Consider the following 17,703-nt stretch of genomic DNA (forward strand, 5'->3'; position numbering starts at 1 on the left):
TCTACTCTATCTAATCTGCTCGATCACACTGCTGTCAACCTGCTGTACCTCCAAACTCCTTGGCTTACTCGCAGTTGGAGGGTTCCCCCCGAACGGGGGGACAAACCAAGGAACCAATCCCTGCACCCCGAACGGGGTGCCCTTACGGCCGTTTTTTTTTTTTTTCGGCTAACCGCCCCCTGAACCTGGCAGGGTGGCGGGCGGACCTTTTGCTCCAGGCGGGGGACATAGAGACAAATCCGGGGCCCACACAGACACTCTCACGCACGCAACAAACACACACACAACAAACTACCTGGACATGCGACATTTGCACACAACAGATTACAAGAAGACAGACATCCTTCAGATGCAACCACCACACACCACACTGGGTACACAAACATTGCACAAACATAAACACTAGACAATACAACATAACATGGAAATGCAGACTACATCCCAAAACACCACCACGAACAACAACACCTCGTAGGACACCAACAGGCAGCAGAGCACAAACAGACCAAAACAACACACTCGCCTCACCAACACTACCCTCAAACGCAACACGGACAGACAACTCCAACAGAGATACAACAAACACAAGACCACCCCCCCAAACCTGGACCTGCAATAGCTGCAATAGAATCATCACACGCAGACAAACCTCACTCAGATGCAACTCAACACACCCACACTGGATACACAGACATTGCTCCGGCATCACCACCCGCCAATACACAAACACGTGGACATGCAGAACACACACGCAAACAACAAACACCCCAACACCACAACCCCCGAACAACCCACAAAGAACAACACCCACCAACAAAAACAACAAACACACACTGACCATACTACAAATAAACATCAACGGCATCCAAAACAAGAAAACAGAACTAGAAGAACTCGCCTCACAACAGCACGCAGACATCATCACCATACAAGAAACCAAACTAGAAAAACAACACAACACACCTCGTCTCACCAACTACACCAGCATTAGGAAAGACAGAGAACACAAGGGAGGAGGAGGACTGCTCACATACATTCACAAATCAGTCACATTCACTCCCATGAACATCCCCAACAACATTAACACCAACACTACAGAAATTCAAACCGTAAAGATTCACATAACCAACCACAAAAGACTACACATATGCAACATGTATATACCCCCCAGAGATACCACCCGACCAGACCACGCCACAGAAGACACAGACATCACCAACACCTTCCAATACATAAACTCGCTGAACAACACCATTCTAACCGCAGACATCAACGCTCACTCAACACAATGGCACTCTCCCTACGACGACCACAGAGGCACCCTCATTGCAGACATACTACAGAACTCCCAACAAATCACTCTAAACGCAAACACACCTACCAGAAAACCTACAAACATCAACCAACAACCAACATCACCGGACATCACAACAGCCAGCAACAGCATCACAAACAGAACAACATGGACCACAATACACGCACTCAGTTCAGACCACCTTCCTATCAAAATCACACACAACACGCGTGCTCCTTTCCGCCTACAACAACACCTTCAAACTTACACAAATTACAGGAAAGCAGACTGGGAAGGATACACCTCTGAAATAGAATCAGCACTGGAGAACTTAACCATACCTGACAACATCCACACAGCTAACACCATGCTCACAAACCTCATACTTACAGCAGACAAACACCACATACCCCACGGAAAAATAAAAAGCAAATCACTTCTCCTACCACAACACATCAGAACACTCATCAGCCAAAGAAACGACATCAGACAACAAAACCACCAAGACCCACGCATCACAGACCTAAACAAAGAAATAGACACACAAATCCAAAAACACAAACAAGAGCTATGGAAAGAACACTTAACGGATGCATGGAACCACAGACACAAACAATACATACTCTGGAACACAGTAACAAGACTATCTAACAAAGAACAAAAAGCACCAGAAAACACCACAATACAGTTCGGACAACACACGGCAATATCCAACAAACAGAAAGCACGAGCATTCAACAAACAATTCACCAACATAATACAACACAAAACCAACAGAACATACAGACAACTACAACGCAAAATACGAAAACTCAACACCACGCCCATAACCATCACAGAACAACAAGTCAAACAAGCACTACAACGCTCCAAAAGCAACAACTCCACAGGCCCAGACAACATAAACATCAGACATCTGAAACACCTAGGCCCCAAAGCAATAACACTACTCACACACACTTACAACACATCACTCAACACCAACACCATCCCCGCAATATGGAAGACTGCAAAAATAATCCCAATACCAAAACCCAACAAAAACCACGCACTCGGCCCATCCTACAGACCAATAGCACTACTCAGCCCAATAGCCAAAACAATGGAAAAGGTAATACTACCCTTCATTACCAACAACACTCAACTACCCTCTCACCAACACGGCTTCCGAAAACAACACTCCACAACCACAGCACTACACCACATACACAACATCATAGCCACAGGTTTCAATCAACAAAAACCACCAAAACGAACAGTTGCCATAGCCCTAGACATGTCCAAAGCCTTTGACACGGTAAACCTACACACACTCACAAACAAACTCAACAACACTAACACCCCAAACATCATCATCAAATACATCTTCAACTACATAAGGGGACGCAGACAATACACTCAATACCGGGGGGAAACATCAGAACACAGAAACACGAAAACGTGGGTACCACAGGGGGGAGTACTTTCACCAACACTATTCAACATATACATGGCAGACTTACCACAACCACCTCCAAATGTACACACAGTTACATATGCAGACGACATCACCATTCTATCCACACATGTCAAACCACAACAGGCACAACGACAAGTACAAAAATATCTCCGCGACATATACAACTGGACAAAACAGAACCAACTCACACTCAACGCAGACAAAACCACCACCACTCTGTTCACACCGGATCCGGCAGAATACAGCAACAGGCTCACTTTACAAATAGATAACACCACCCTACCCACAGTCCGCGAACCCAAAATACTGGGATTAACATGGGACCCCAAACTCACCTTCTCAAAACACACACAACACACTCTAACCCGCGCCAAGCAATCAAACAAAATACTTAAAGCCTTAACAACCACTCACTGGGGAAAATCCAAAGAAACTATACTCACCACATACAAAGCAACCACACTCACACGCCTCGAATACGCAAACACTATATGGTCACCAACACTATCGGACACAAACAAGACAAAACTCCAGACCACACAGAACACCGCACTCAGAATAGCAACAGGATGCACACAAGACACAAACATACAACACTTGCATGAGGAAACAAAAACTCTCCCACTGAACACCCATCTAAAACTACACGCATCGCAAATCAGACAAAAAGCCCAACACCCAACCCACCCACTACACCCACTCACTCAACAACCACCACCACCCAGACAAAAGAAACAAACAATCTTCCACAACAACAACTACACACACAACAAAGACACAGCACCACAGGACACCAACAACGACACCATAAAACAGAACATGAAAGACATACACACCCACTTTGTACAAACACACTTGGACACCAGACAACACAACAAAGTAATACATGCACCAGCACCAGAAATAGACCCATCAGAGCAAGACCTACCACACAGAACCAGACAACTCCTAGCACAACTCCGAACCAACAAATCACCAGCCCTCCACTCCTACCTACACAACATTACACCGGACACACACCCAACACCACTCTGTGCGCTATGCGGCACGCAAGTGCACGACACACAACACCTGTTCACCTGCACAAACATACCCACCACACTGACTCCGGAGGACCTCTGGCGAAACCCAAGCGGAGTGGCGGCCCTGCTCGCCCGCTGGGCGGCGGAGGGGGGTCTGGGGATCCGGGAGACGGAGTGAGGGCCCGGTCCCCCAATGTCGGGGCACGGGTGGGGTCGACAACAACAACAACAACATAAAAAAAGACTTCCCCTTTAAATATTCCTGCTGCATAATATATCTCCTTTCCTTTCGTAAAGGATGGTCAGAACCTTTCCTAAGCATTATTAAAATTTAGACGATCTTTGCTCCAGGTGCTACCGGCTCATCTCACTCGGTTAGGATAGGAAAGGAAAGTTCCTATGCCAAAATGATAATCCAAAAAGGGCCCCTGTTGGTGGATAATCAGGCCATGGGAGGTGTGAGTAAATTGTGAGGGGGTGTTGGCTGGAGCTAGAAATAATTTTGGTGTCTTGTCCCTGCAGTAGGTTCATTAAAAGAGCAACCAGTGTTTTCACCACCATGGTCGGATCTTACTCTGGAGGGTAACCCATACAGGCAGGTGGCTTGGACAAAATATTTCAACACTGTCAAAGCTGTGTTGTCTGTGCTCCAGTTGAAGGTACGTTATTAGCCTGGAATTCCCATCAATGCCGGCATGTGTCACAAACACCCACCTGTAAAACAAACATGAAAAGAATAATGATTAAATACAAGAAAACAATCAAGTTTCATATCTTGTTTGAAATATCATCTCGGTAGAGAAGGTATTGCTGTGCACTTAAGACTACATGGAGGCAATTTGGAGTTTGTGTAACTTGGATATACAAATGATAAAATTCAATTTAATCTGTGCTGTCCATACAATATGGCTTTCTAATGCTCCCACGAGTACAAATATAAGATGATCCCTTATTACCGAATGAGACGCATATGCCCATCTATGTGCCATAAACTATTGGGGAATGGCACATAGTATGTTCTTCTAGCCACAGTCTGGCTCCATCTCTGGGCTGCAGCAGCTGGCTCAATACGGTTGAGGATTTCTCGAACTCTTTTTCTTTGTACTACAATACCATCAGCACGCAGGTATGCCCTCATCATCTGCAACAGGTTCATAAAACAACACAATAAAGAAAGTACACTTTCACAATGAATATAATGATATATACATGAAGGGACAAGAGTATGTAGCAGAACACTTGCTTTCGAGCCTGATCTGGGAAATTGGCTGTGCCATCTTCTGACATGCTCCTCCAGGTCAACATCATGAATGGGAGTAAATCTATTTCTGGCTGAAATCTGAAAAAAACGTCATTTTTTTTATGCAGGTATGAAGAGGAACAACCCAACATCCCCGTGATGGCTCTCACTGTAAAGCCCTGAGTGGGGAGCAGTTCAATTTGATCACTTGTAATGTCAAGTGCTGGTCTTCCTCGTCTACCTAAAGTATGGAAATAAAAGGATTAAGGAATTCAAGCAAACGAATCACTACGTGTTTTTTATATACTGTATAGAGTACAGGCATATAGACACAGATGTACATAAAAGTATATGCAGCTTCAAAACCACGAGCAGCTATTTTCTCTAACCATTTTACTCAAGAAAAAAATAATTCAAACTTATAATTGAATAACTAAAAGATCACTAGTTATTGCTTAAAAGTGTACAGCCATCGCGTTACTTAATAGTCTACTGATTTGCAGGAAAACCACTGGTATAAAACGACGTTTGACAGGGTGATAGAAGTTAAGTCACAGCAAGTCGTCAGTAAAACCCGTGTGTAGTTCGAATAAAAATACATACGAAAAACCAATGACAAAAAATGGTAGCCATTTTACCTGTGTGCAAACGATGTGCCACATGGGAACAAACACGTCCACCATTAGGAGTGGGTCCCGCAATGATGACAGATCGGAGATCTATTGGACTTTGAATCAAACTTTGAATAGTATCAGCGCTAAACTGGTCACTAACTCTTCTTAAATTAGCAATTGAAATGTTTATCGCGCGTGCTTCACTTTCACCGGCAGACCCTTGATGACAGGCACTCTCTATTGCCCTGCACCTTCGCCGAATACGTCTCAGGACACTGTCCGCCATTGTTGTTTTAAAAAACTAAGTGGGCACAGAATTTCCAAAATCATGAGCCCTGACTGGTGGGATGACACTATTTTGAAACGTACAGCCAATAGGATACCGTTACATGTTTTCGTAATCATCCTTATTTGCATTTAATGCAAGTACAGTGTAATGTCACTAGCACTACAAGTGGGCACATTTATGGACTTACATGTTCACTAGTAAGCGTCAAAATCATCTTACCAGTGAACTAGTGGGGACATTTATGGCCTTAAATGTTCAGTAGTAAGCGTCAAAATAATCTTATTAGTGAACTAGTGGGCGTTTTGCGGCTTACATGTTCACTAGTAAGCGTCAAAATGACCTTACTAGTGAACTAGTGAGCGTTTTGTGGCTTACATGTTCACTAGTAAGCGTCAAAATGACCTTACTAGTAAACTAGTGGGCGTTTTGCGGCTTACATGTTCACTAGTAAGCGTCAAAATGACCTTACTAGTGAACTAGTGAGCGTTTTGTGGCTTACATGTTCACTAGTAAGCGTCAAAATGACCTTACTAGTAAACTAGTGAGCGTTTTGTGGCTTACATGTTCACTAGTAAGCGTCAAAATGATCTTACTAGAGAACTATTGGGCGTTTTGTGGCTTACATGTTCACTAGTAAGCCTCAAAATGATCTTACTAGTGAACTAGTAGGCGATGTGTGGCTTACATGTCAACTAGTAAGCCTCAAAATGAACTTACTAGTGAACTAGTGGTCACATTTATGGCCTTACATGTTCACTAGTAAGCGTCAAAATGATCTTACTAGTGAACTAGTGGGCGTTTTGTGGCTTACATGTTCACTAGTAAGCGTCAAAATGACCTTACTAGTGAACTAGTGGGCGTTTTGTGGCTTACATGTTCACTAGTAAGCGTCAAAATGATCTTACTAGTGAACGAGTGAGCGTTTTGTGGCTGACATGTTCATAAATAAGTGTCAAAATGATCTTACTAGGGAACTAGTGGGCGTTTTGTGGCTTACATGTTCACTAGTAAGCGTCAAAATTACCTTACTAGTGAACCAGTGAGCGTTTTGTGGCTTACATGTTCACTAGTAAGCGTCAAAATGACCTTACTAGTGAACTAGTGAGCGTTTTGTGGCTTACATGTTCACTAGTAAGCGTCAAAATGATCTTACTAGTGAACTAGTGGGCGTTCTGTGGCTTACATGTTCACTAGAAGCCTCAAAATTATCTTACTAGTGAACTAGCGGGCGCTTTGTGGCTTACATGTCAACTAGTAAGCCTCAAAATGATCTTACTAGTGAACTAGTGGGCACATTTATGGCCTTACATGTTCACTAGTAAGCGTCAAAATGACCTTACTAGTGAACTAGTGGGCAATATGGAATAAATACTCAAAGGGCTTGCCAGGCAAGCCCATTGAGTATTTAAAGGGTTCAAAGGGCTTGCCTGGAAAGCCCTTTGAGTATTTATTCATCCGTGATGGTATTGTAGACCAATGAGAACACGTCCGACAGACACGTGGACTTCGGGCGGCCAATCATGATGCATTTCGAGCCAAGCCCCAACAAAAACGGAGGAGAAAACTTTCAGACGCTTTGAAAGCTTTTGGGGTACATATTACTCTTGTTGTTACACAAAATTTTGTTTTACGATTATTTTAGGCGGTAACGTTATGGTGTAAATGTCAAATACGTGGTCAATTTATCAAGATGAAGCCTGCTTAAAAATTTGCTCCAACAATTTTGGAGATGTGTCTGACTTTGACAGCAATGGCGGCAGTTCAACGCTGACAGTCGCAGTCGGGTGCAGATTTATTTCGGCAGGACTTTCTAAAATCTACCGTTTGCTCTGACAGTTCTCTGTCTGACAGTCACATTTTGTCTTATTACTCACAAGCTAATTGACATTTAAAAAAAGAGTTAATGTTTGGAACACGATTTTGCTCTTACTGTTTGCTGCCTTAGTTCGTTTGAAATATTCGCTTCCTGCATTACATGAAGTACATTTTTTAATATTCACAAGACTGTAACTGTGCATTATAAATAATGTCACATTTGCACTATGTTTTACTGGATCTACAACTAAACTAGGTCCTCGTTTCTGGGAGAGTCCACAGCACCTCCTGTATCACAACCATTCTGCCGGCACACCTTCAGCAGCACGATGTTTCTAACGGGAGCTGGAGGGTGATCAGCTTCATTGAAGAACAGGAGGAGGAGAGGCACAACGTTTGTCATTTGTGATATGTTTTTAGACTTTTCTCCTAACTAAAAAAACTATGTTTTGTTAATTTCTTGATATAGTTCTTGTATTTAAATATTTTAACAATCAAATATTTTTCAACTGTGTTTTAGATATGAATTGTATGAAATAAATCAGTGAAGCCCCATTCAAATTCTACTCTATCTAATCTGCTCGATCACACTGCTGTCAACCTGCTGTACCTCCAAACTCCTTGGCTTACTCGCAGTTGGAGGGTTCCCCCCGAACGGGGGGACAAATCAAGGAACCAATCCCTGCACCCCGAACGGGGTGCCCTTACGGCCGTTTTTTTTTATTTCGGCTAACCGCCCCCTGAACCTGGCAGGGTGACGGGCGGACCTTTTGCTCCAGGCGGGGGACATAGAGACAAATCCGGGGCCCACACAGACACTCTCACGCACGCAACAAACACACACACAACAAACTACCTGGACATGCGACATTTGCACACAACAGATTACAAGAAGACAGACATCCTTCAGATGCAACCACCACACACCACACTGGGTACACAAACATTGCACAAACATAAACACTAGACAATACAACATAACATGGAAATGCAGACTACATCCCAAAACACCACCACGAACAACAACACCTCGTAGGACACCAACAGGCAGCAGAGCACAAACAGACCAAAACAACACACTCGCCTCACCAACACTACCCTCAAAGGCAACACGGACAGACAACTCCAACAGAGATACAACAAACACAAGACCACCCCCCCAAACCTGGACCTGCAATAGCTGCAATAGAATCATCACACGCAGACAAACCTCACTCAGATGCAACTCAACACACCCACACTGGATACACAGACATTGCTCCGGCATCACCACCCGCCAATACACAAACACGTGGACATGCAGAACACACAAGCAAAACAACAAACACCCCAACACCACAACCCCCGAACAACCCACAAAGAACAACACCCACCAACAAAAACAACAAACACACACTGACCATACTACAAATAAACATCAACGGCATCCAAAACAAGAAAACAGAACTAGAAGAACTCGCCTCACAACAGCACGCAGACATCATCACCATACAAGAAACCAAACTAGAAAAACAACACAACACACCTCGTCTCACCAACTACACCAGCATTAGGAAAGACAGAGAACACAAGGGAGGAGGAGGAGGACTGCTCACATACATTCACAAATCAGTCACATTCACTCCCATGAACATCCCCAACAACATTAACACCAACACTACAGAAATTCAAACCGTAAAGATTCACATAACCAACCACAAAAGACTACACATATGCAACATGTATATACCCCCCAGAGATACCACCCGACCAGACCACGCCACAGAAGACACAGACATCACCAACACCTTCCAATACATAAACTCGCTGAACAACACCATTCTAACCGCAGACATCAACGCTCACTCAACACAATGGCACTCTCCCTACGACGACCACAGAGGCACCCTCATTGCAGACATACTACAGAACTCCCAACAAATCACTCTAAACGCAAACACACCTACCAGAAAACCTACAAACATCAACCAACAACCAACATCACCGGACATCACAACAGCCAGCAACAGCATCACAAACAGAACAACATGGACCACAATACACGCACTCAGTTCAGACCACCTTCCTATCAAAATCACACACAACACGCGTGCTCCTTTCCGCCTACAACAACACCTTCAAACTTACACAAATTACAGGAAAGCAGACTGGGAAGGATACACCTCTGAAATAGAATCAGCACTGGAGAACTTAACCATACCTGACAACATCCACACAGCCAACACCATGCTCACAAACCTCATACTTACAGCAGACAAACACCACATACCCCACGGAAAAATAAAAAGCAAATCACTTCTCCTACCACAACACATCAGAACACTCATCAGCCAAAGAAACGACATCAGACAACAAAACCACCAAGACCCACGCATCACAGACCTAAACAAAGAAATAGACACACAAATCCAAAAACACAAACAAGAGCTATGGAAAGAACACTTAACGGATGCATGGAACCACAGACACAAACAATACATACTCTGGAACACAGTAACAAGACTATCTAACAAAGAACAAAAAGCACCAGAAAACACCACAATACAGTTCGGACAACACACGGCAATATCCAACAAACAGAAAGCACGAGCATTCAACAAACAATTCACCAACATAATACAACACAAAACCAACAGAACATACAGACAACTACAACGCAAAATACGAAAACTCAACACCACGCCCATAACCATCACAGAACAACAAGTCAAACAAGCACTACAACGCTCCAAAAGCAACAACTCCACAGGCCCAGACAACATAAACATCAGACATCTGAAACACCTAGGCCCCAAAGCAATAACACTACTCACACACACTTACAACACATCACTCAACACCAACACCATCCCCGCAATATGGAAGACTGCAAAAATAATCCCAATACCAAAACCCAACAAAAACCACGCACTCGGCCCATCCTACAGACCAATAGCACTACTCAGCCCAATAGCCAAAACAATGGAAAAGGTAATACTACCCTTCATTACCAACAACACTCAACTACCCTCTCACCAACACGGCTTCCGAAAACAACACTCCACAACCACAGCACTACACCACATACACAACATCATAGCCACAGGTTTCAATCAACAAAAACCACCAAAACGAACAGTTGCCATAGCCCTAGACATGTCCAAAGCCTTTGACACGGTAAACCTACACACACTCACAAACAAACTCAACAACACTAACACCCCAAACATCATCATCAAATACATCTTCAACTACATAAGGGGACGCAGACAATACACTCAATACCGGGGGGAAACATCAGAACACAGAAACACGAAAACGTGGGTACCACAGGGGGGAGTACTTTCACCAACACTATTCAACATATACATGGCAGACTTACCACAACCACCTCCAAATGTACACACAGTTACATATGCAGACGACATCACCATTCTATCCACACATGTCAAACCACAACAGGCACAACAACAAGTACAAAAATATCTCCGCGACATATACAACTGGACAAAACAGAACCAACTCACACTCAACGCAGACAAAACCACCACCACTCTGTTCACACCGGATCCGGCAGAATACAGCAACAGGCTCACTTTACAAATAGATAACACCACCCTACCCACAGTCCGCGAACCCAAAATACTGGGATTAACATGGGACCCCAAACTCACCTTCTCAAAACACACACAACACACTCTAACCCGCGCCAAGCAATCAAACAAAATACTTAAAGCCTTAACAACCACTCACTGGGGAAAATCCAAAGAAACTATACTCACCACATACAAAGCAACCACACTCACACGCCTCGAATACGCAAACACTATATGGTCACCAACACTATCGGACACAAACAAGACAAAACTCCAGACCACACAGAACACCGCACTCAGAATAGCAACAGGATGCACACAAGACACAAACATACAACACTTGCATGAGGAAACAAAAACTCTCCCACTGAACACCCATCTAAAACTACACGCATCGCAAATCAGACAAAAAGCCCAACACCCAACCCACCCACTACACCCACTCACTCAACAACCACCACCACCCAGACAAAAGAAACAAACAATCTTCCACAACAACAACTACACACACAACAAAGACACAGCACCACAGGACACCAACAACGACACCATAAAACAGAACATGAAAGACATACACACCCACTTTGTACAAACACACTTGGACACCAGACAACACAACAAAGTAATACATGCACCAGCACCAGAAATAGACCCATCAGAGCAAGACCTACCACACAGAACCAGACAACTCCTAGCACAACTCCGAACCAACAAATCACCAGCCCTCCACTCCTACCTACACAACATTACACCGGACACACACCCAACACCACTCTGTGCGCTATGCGGCACGCAAGTGCACGACACACAACACCTGTTCACCTGCACAAACATACCCACCACACTGACTCCGGAGGACCTCTGGCGAAACCCAAGCGGAGTGGCGGCCCTGCTCGCCCGCTGGGCGGCGGAGGGGGGTCTGGGGATCCGGGAGACGGAGTGAGGGCCCGGTCCCCCAATGTCGGGGCACGGGTGGGGTCGACAACAACAACAACAACATAAAAAAAGACTTCCCCTTTAAATATTCTTGCTGCATAATATATCTCCTTTCCTTTCGTAAAGGATGGTCAGAACCTTTCCTAAGCATTATTAAAATTTAGACGATCTTTGCTCCAGGTGCTACCGGCTCATCTCACTCGGTTAGGATAGGAAAGGAAAGTTCCTATGCCAAAATGATAATCCAAAAAGGGCCCCTGTTGGTGGATAATCAGGCCATGGGAGGTGTGAGTAAATTGTGAGGGGGTGTTGGCTGGAGCTAGAAATAATTTTGGTGTCTTGTCCCTGCAGTAGGTTCATTAAAAGAGCAACCAGTGTTTTCACCACCATGGTCGGATCTTACTCTGGAGGGTAACCCATACAGGCAGGTGGCTTGGACAAAATATTTCAACACTGTCAAAGCTGTGTTGTCTGTGCTCCAGTTGAAGGTACGTTATTAGCCTGGAATTCCCATCAATGCCGGCATGTGTCACAAACACCCACCTGTAAAACAAACATGAAAAGAATAATGATTAAATACAAGAAAACAATCAAGTTTCATATCTTGTTTGAAATATCATCTCGGTAGAGAAGGTATTGCTGTGCACTTAAGACTACATGGAGGCAATTTGGAGTTTGTGTAACTTGGATATACAAATGATAAAATTCAATTTAATCTGTGCTGTCCATACAATATGGCTTTCTAATGCTCCCACGAGTACAAATATAAGATGATCCCTTATTACCGAATGAGACGCATATGCCCATCTATGTGCCATAAACTATTGGGGAATGGCACATAGTATGTTCTTCTAGCCACAGTCTGGCTCCATCTCTGGGCTGCAGCAGCTGGCTCAATACGGTTGAGGATTTCTCGAACTCTTTTTCTTTGTACTACAATACCATCAGCACGCAGGTATGCCCTCATCATCTGCAACAGGTTCATAAAACAACACAATAAAGAAAGTACACTTTCACAATGAATATAATGATATATACATGAAGGGACAAGAGTATGTAGCAGAACACTTGCTTTCGAGCCTGATCTGGGAAATTGGCTGTGCAATCTTCTGACATGCTCCTCCAGGTCAACATCATGAATGGGAGTAAATCTATTTCGGGCTGAAATCTGAAAAAAACGTCATTTTTTTTATGCAGGTATGAAGAGGAACAACCCAACATCCCCGTGATGGCTCTCACTGTAAAGCCCTGAGTGGGGAGCAGTTCAATTTGATCACTTGTAATGTCAAGTGCTGGTCTTCCTCGTCTACCTAAAGTATGGAAATAAAAGGATTAAGGAATTCAAGCAAACGAATCACTACGTGTTTTTTATATACTGTATACAGTACAGGCATATAGACACAGATGTACATAAAAGTATATGCAGCTTCAAAACCACGAGCAGCTATTTTCTCTAACCATTTTACTCAAGAAAAAAATAATTCAAACTTATAATTGAATAACTAAAAGATCACTAGTTATTGCTTAAAAGTGTACAGCCATCGCGTTACTTAATAGTCTACTGATTTGCAGGAAAACCACTGGTATAAAACGACGTTTGACAGGGTGATAGAAGGTAAGTCACAGCAAGTCGTCAGTAAAACCCGTGTGTAGTTCGAATAAAAATAAATACGAAAAACCAATGACAAAAAATGGTAGCCATTTTACCTGTGTGCAAACGATGTGCCACATGGGAACAAACACGTCCACCATTAGGAGTGGGTCCCGCAATGATGACAGATCGGAGATCTATTGGACTTTGAATCAAACTTTGAATAGTATCAGCGCTATACTGGTCACTAACTCTTCTTAAATTAGCAATTGAAATGTTTATCGCGCGTGCTTCACTTTCACCGGCAGACCCTTGATGACAGGCACTCTCTATTGCCCTGCACCTTCGCCGAATACGTCTCAGGACACTGTCCGCCATTGTTGTTTTAAAAAACTAAGTGGGCACAGAATTTCCAAAATCATGAGCCCTGACTGGTGGGATGACACTATTTTGAAACGTACAGCCAATAGGATACCGTTACATGTTTTCGTAATCATCCTTATTTGCATTTAATGCAAGTACAGTGTAATGTCACTAGCACTACAAGTGGGCACATTTATGGCCTTACATGTTCACTAGTAAGCGTCAAAATCATCTTACCAGTGAACTAGTGGGCACATTTATGGCCTTAAATGTTCAGTAGTAAGCGTCAAAATAATCTTATTAGTGAACTAGTGGGCGTTTTGCGGCTTACATGTTCACTAGTAAGCGTCAAAATGACCTTACTAGTGAACTAGTGAGCGTTTTGTGGCTTACATGTTCACTAGTAAGCGTCAAAATGACCTTACTAGTAAACTAGTGAGCGTTTTGTGGCTTACATGTTCACTAGTAAGCGTCAAAATGATCTTACTAGTGAACTATTGGGCGTTTTGTGGCTTACATGTTCACTAGTAAGCCTCAAAATGATCTTACTAGTGAACTAGTAGGCGATGTGTGGCTTACATGTCAACTAGTAAGCCTCAAAATGAACTTACTAGTGAACTAGTGGGCACATTTATGGCCTTACATGTTCACTAGTAAGCGTCAAAATGATCTTACTAGTGAACTAGTGGGCGTTTTGTGGCTTACATGTTCACTAGTAAGCGTCAAAATGACCTTACTAGTGAACTAGTGGGCGTTTTGTGGCTTACATGTTCACTAGTAAGCGTCAAAATGATCTTACTAGTGAACGAGTGAGCGTTTTGTGGCTGACATGTTCATAAATAAGTGTCAAAATGATCTTACTAGGGAACTAGTGGGCGTTTTGTGGCTTACATGTTCACTAGTAAGCGTAAAAATTACCTTACTAGTGAACCAGTGAGCGTTTTGTGGCTTACATGTTCACTAGTAAGCGTCAAAATGACCTTACTAGTGAACTAGTGAGCGTTTTGTGGCTTACATGTTCACTAGTAAGCGTCAAAATGATCTTACTAGTGAACTGTTGGGCGTTTTGTGGCTTACATGTTCACTAGTAAGCCTCAAAATGATCTTACTAGTGAACTAGTAGGCGATGTGTGGCTTACATGTCAACTAGTAAGCCTCAAAATGAACTTACTAGTGAACTAGTGGGCACATTTATGGCCTTACATGTTCACTAGTAAGCGTCAAAATGATCTTACTAGTGAACTAGTGGGCGTTTTGTGGCTTACATGTTCACTAGTAAGCGTCAAAATGACCTTACTAGTGAACTAGTGGGCGTTTTGTGGCTTACATGTTCACTAGTAAGCGTCAAAATGATCTTACTAGTGAACGAGTGAGCGTTTTGTGGCTGACATGTTCATAAATAAGTGTCAAAATGATCTTACTAGGGAACTAGTGGGCGTTTTGTGGCTTACATGTTCACTAGTAAGCGTCAAAATTACCTTACTAGTGAACCAGTGAGCGTTTTGTGGCTTACATGTTCACTAGTAAGCGTCAAAATGACCTTACTAGTGAACTAGTGAGCGTTTTGTGGCTTACATGTTCACTAGTAAGCGTCAAAATGATCTTACTAGTGAACTAGTGGGCGTTCTGTGGCTTACATGTTCACTAGAAGCCTCAAAATTATCTTACTAGTGAACTAGCGGGCGTTTTGTGGCTTACATGTCAACTAGTAAGCCTCAAAATGATCTTACTAGTGAACTAGTGGGCACATTTATGGCCTTACATGTTCACTAGTAAGCGTCAAAATGACCTTACTAGTGAACTAGTGGGCAATATGGAATAAATACTCAAAGGGCTTGCCAGGCAAGCCCATTGAGTATTTAAAGGGTTCAAAGGGCTTGCCTGGCAAGCCCTTTGAGTATTTATTCATCCGTGATGGTATTGTAGACCAATGAGAGCACGTCCGACAGAGACGTGGACTTCGGGCGGCCAATCATGATGCATTTCGAGCCAAGCCCCAACAAAAACGGAGGAGAAAACTTTCAGACGCTTTGAAAGCTTTTGGGGTACATATTACTCTTGTTGTTACACAAAATTTTGTTTTACGATTATTTTAGGCGGTAACGTTATGGTGTAAATGTCAAATACGTGGTCAATTTATCAAGATGAAGCCTGCTTAAAAATTTGCTCCAACAATTTTGGAGATGTGTCTGACTTTGACAGCAATGGCGGCAGTTCAACGCTGACAGTCGCAGTCGGGTGCAGATTTATTTCGGCAGGACTTTCTAAAATCTACCGTTTGCTCTGACAGTTCTCTGTCTGACAGTCACATTTTGTCTTATTACTCACAAGCTAATTGACATTTAAAAAAAGAGTTAATGTTTGGAACACGATTTTGCTCTTACTGTTTGCTGCCTTAGTTCGTTTGAAATATTCGCTTCCTGCATTACATGAAGTACATTTTTTAATATTCACAAGACTGTAACTGTGCATTATAAATAATGTCACATTTGCACTATGTTTTACTGGATCTACAACTAAACTAGGTCCTCGTTTCTGGGAGAGTCCACAGCACCTCCTGTATCACAACCATTCTGCCGGCACACCTTCAGCAGCACGATGTTTCTAACGGGAGCTGGAGGGTGATCAGCTTCATTGAAGAACAGGAGGAGGAGAGGCACAACGTTTGTCATTTGTGATATGTTTTTAGACTTTTCTCCTAACTAAAAAAACTATGTTTTGTTAATTTCTTGATATAGTTCTTGTATTTAAATATTTTAACAATCAAATATTTTTCAACTGTGTTTTAGATATGAATTGTATGAAATAAATCAGTGAAGCCCCATTCAAATTCTACTCTATCTAATCTGCTCGATCACACTGCTGTCAACCTGCTGTACCTCCAAACTCCTTGGCTTACTCGCAGTTGGAGGGTTCCCCCCGAACGGGGGGACAAACCAAGGAACCAATCCCTGCACCCCGAACGGGGTGCCCTTACGGCCGTTTTTTTTTTTTTTTCGGCTAACCGCCCCCTGAACCTGGCAGGGTGGCGGGCGGACCTTTTGCTCCAGGCGGGGGACATAGAGACAAATCCGGGGCCCACACAGACACTCTCACGCACGCAACAAACACACACACAACAAACTACCTGGACATGCGACATTTGCACACAACAGATTACAAGAAGACAGACATCCTTCAGATGCAACCACCACACACCACACTGGGTACACAAACATTGCACAAACATAAACACTAGACAATACAACATAACATGGAAATGCAGACTACATCCCAAAACACCACCACGAACAACAACACCTCGTAGGACACCAACAGGCAGCAGAGCACAAACAGACCAAAACAACACACTCGCCTCACCAACACTACCCTCAAACGCAACACGGACAGACAACTCCAACAGAGATACAACAAACACAAGACCACCCCCCCAAACCTGGACCTGCAATAGCTGCAATAGAATCATCACACGCAGACAAACCTCACTCAGATGCAACTCAACACA

This window comes from Hippocampus zosterae, chromosome 10, assembly GCF_025434085.1.
Source record: "Hippocampus zosterae strain Florida chromosome 10, ASM2543408v3, whole genome shotgun sequence".
Lineage (NCBI taxonomy): Eukaryota > Metazoa > Chordata > Actinopteri > Syngnathiformes > Syngnathidae > Hippocampus > Hippocampus zosterae.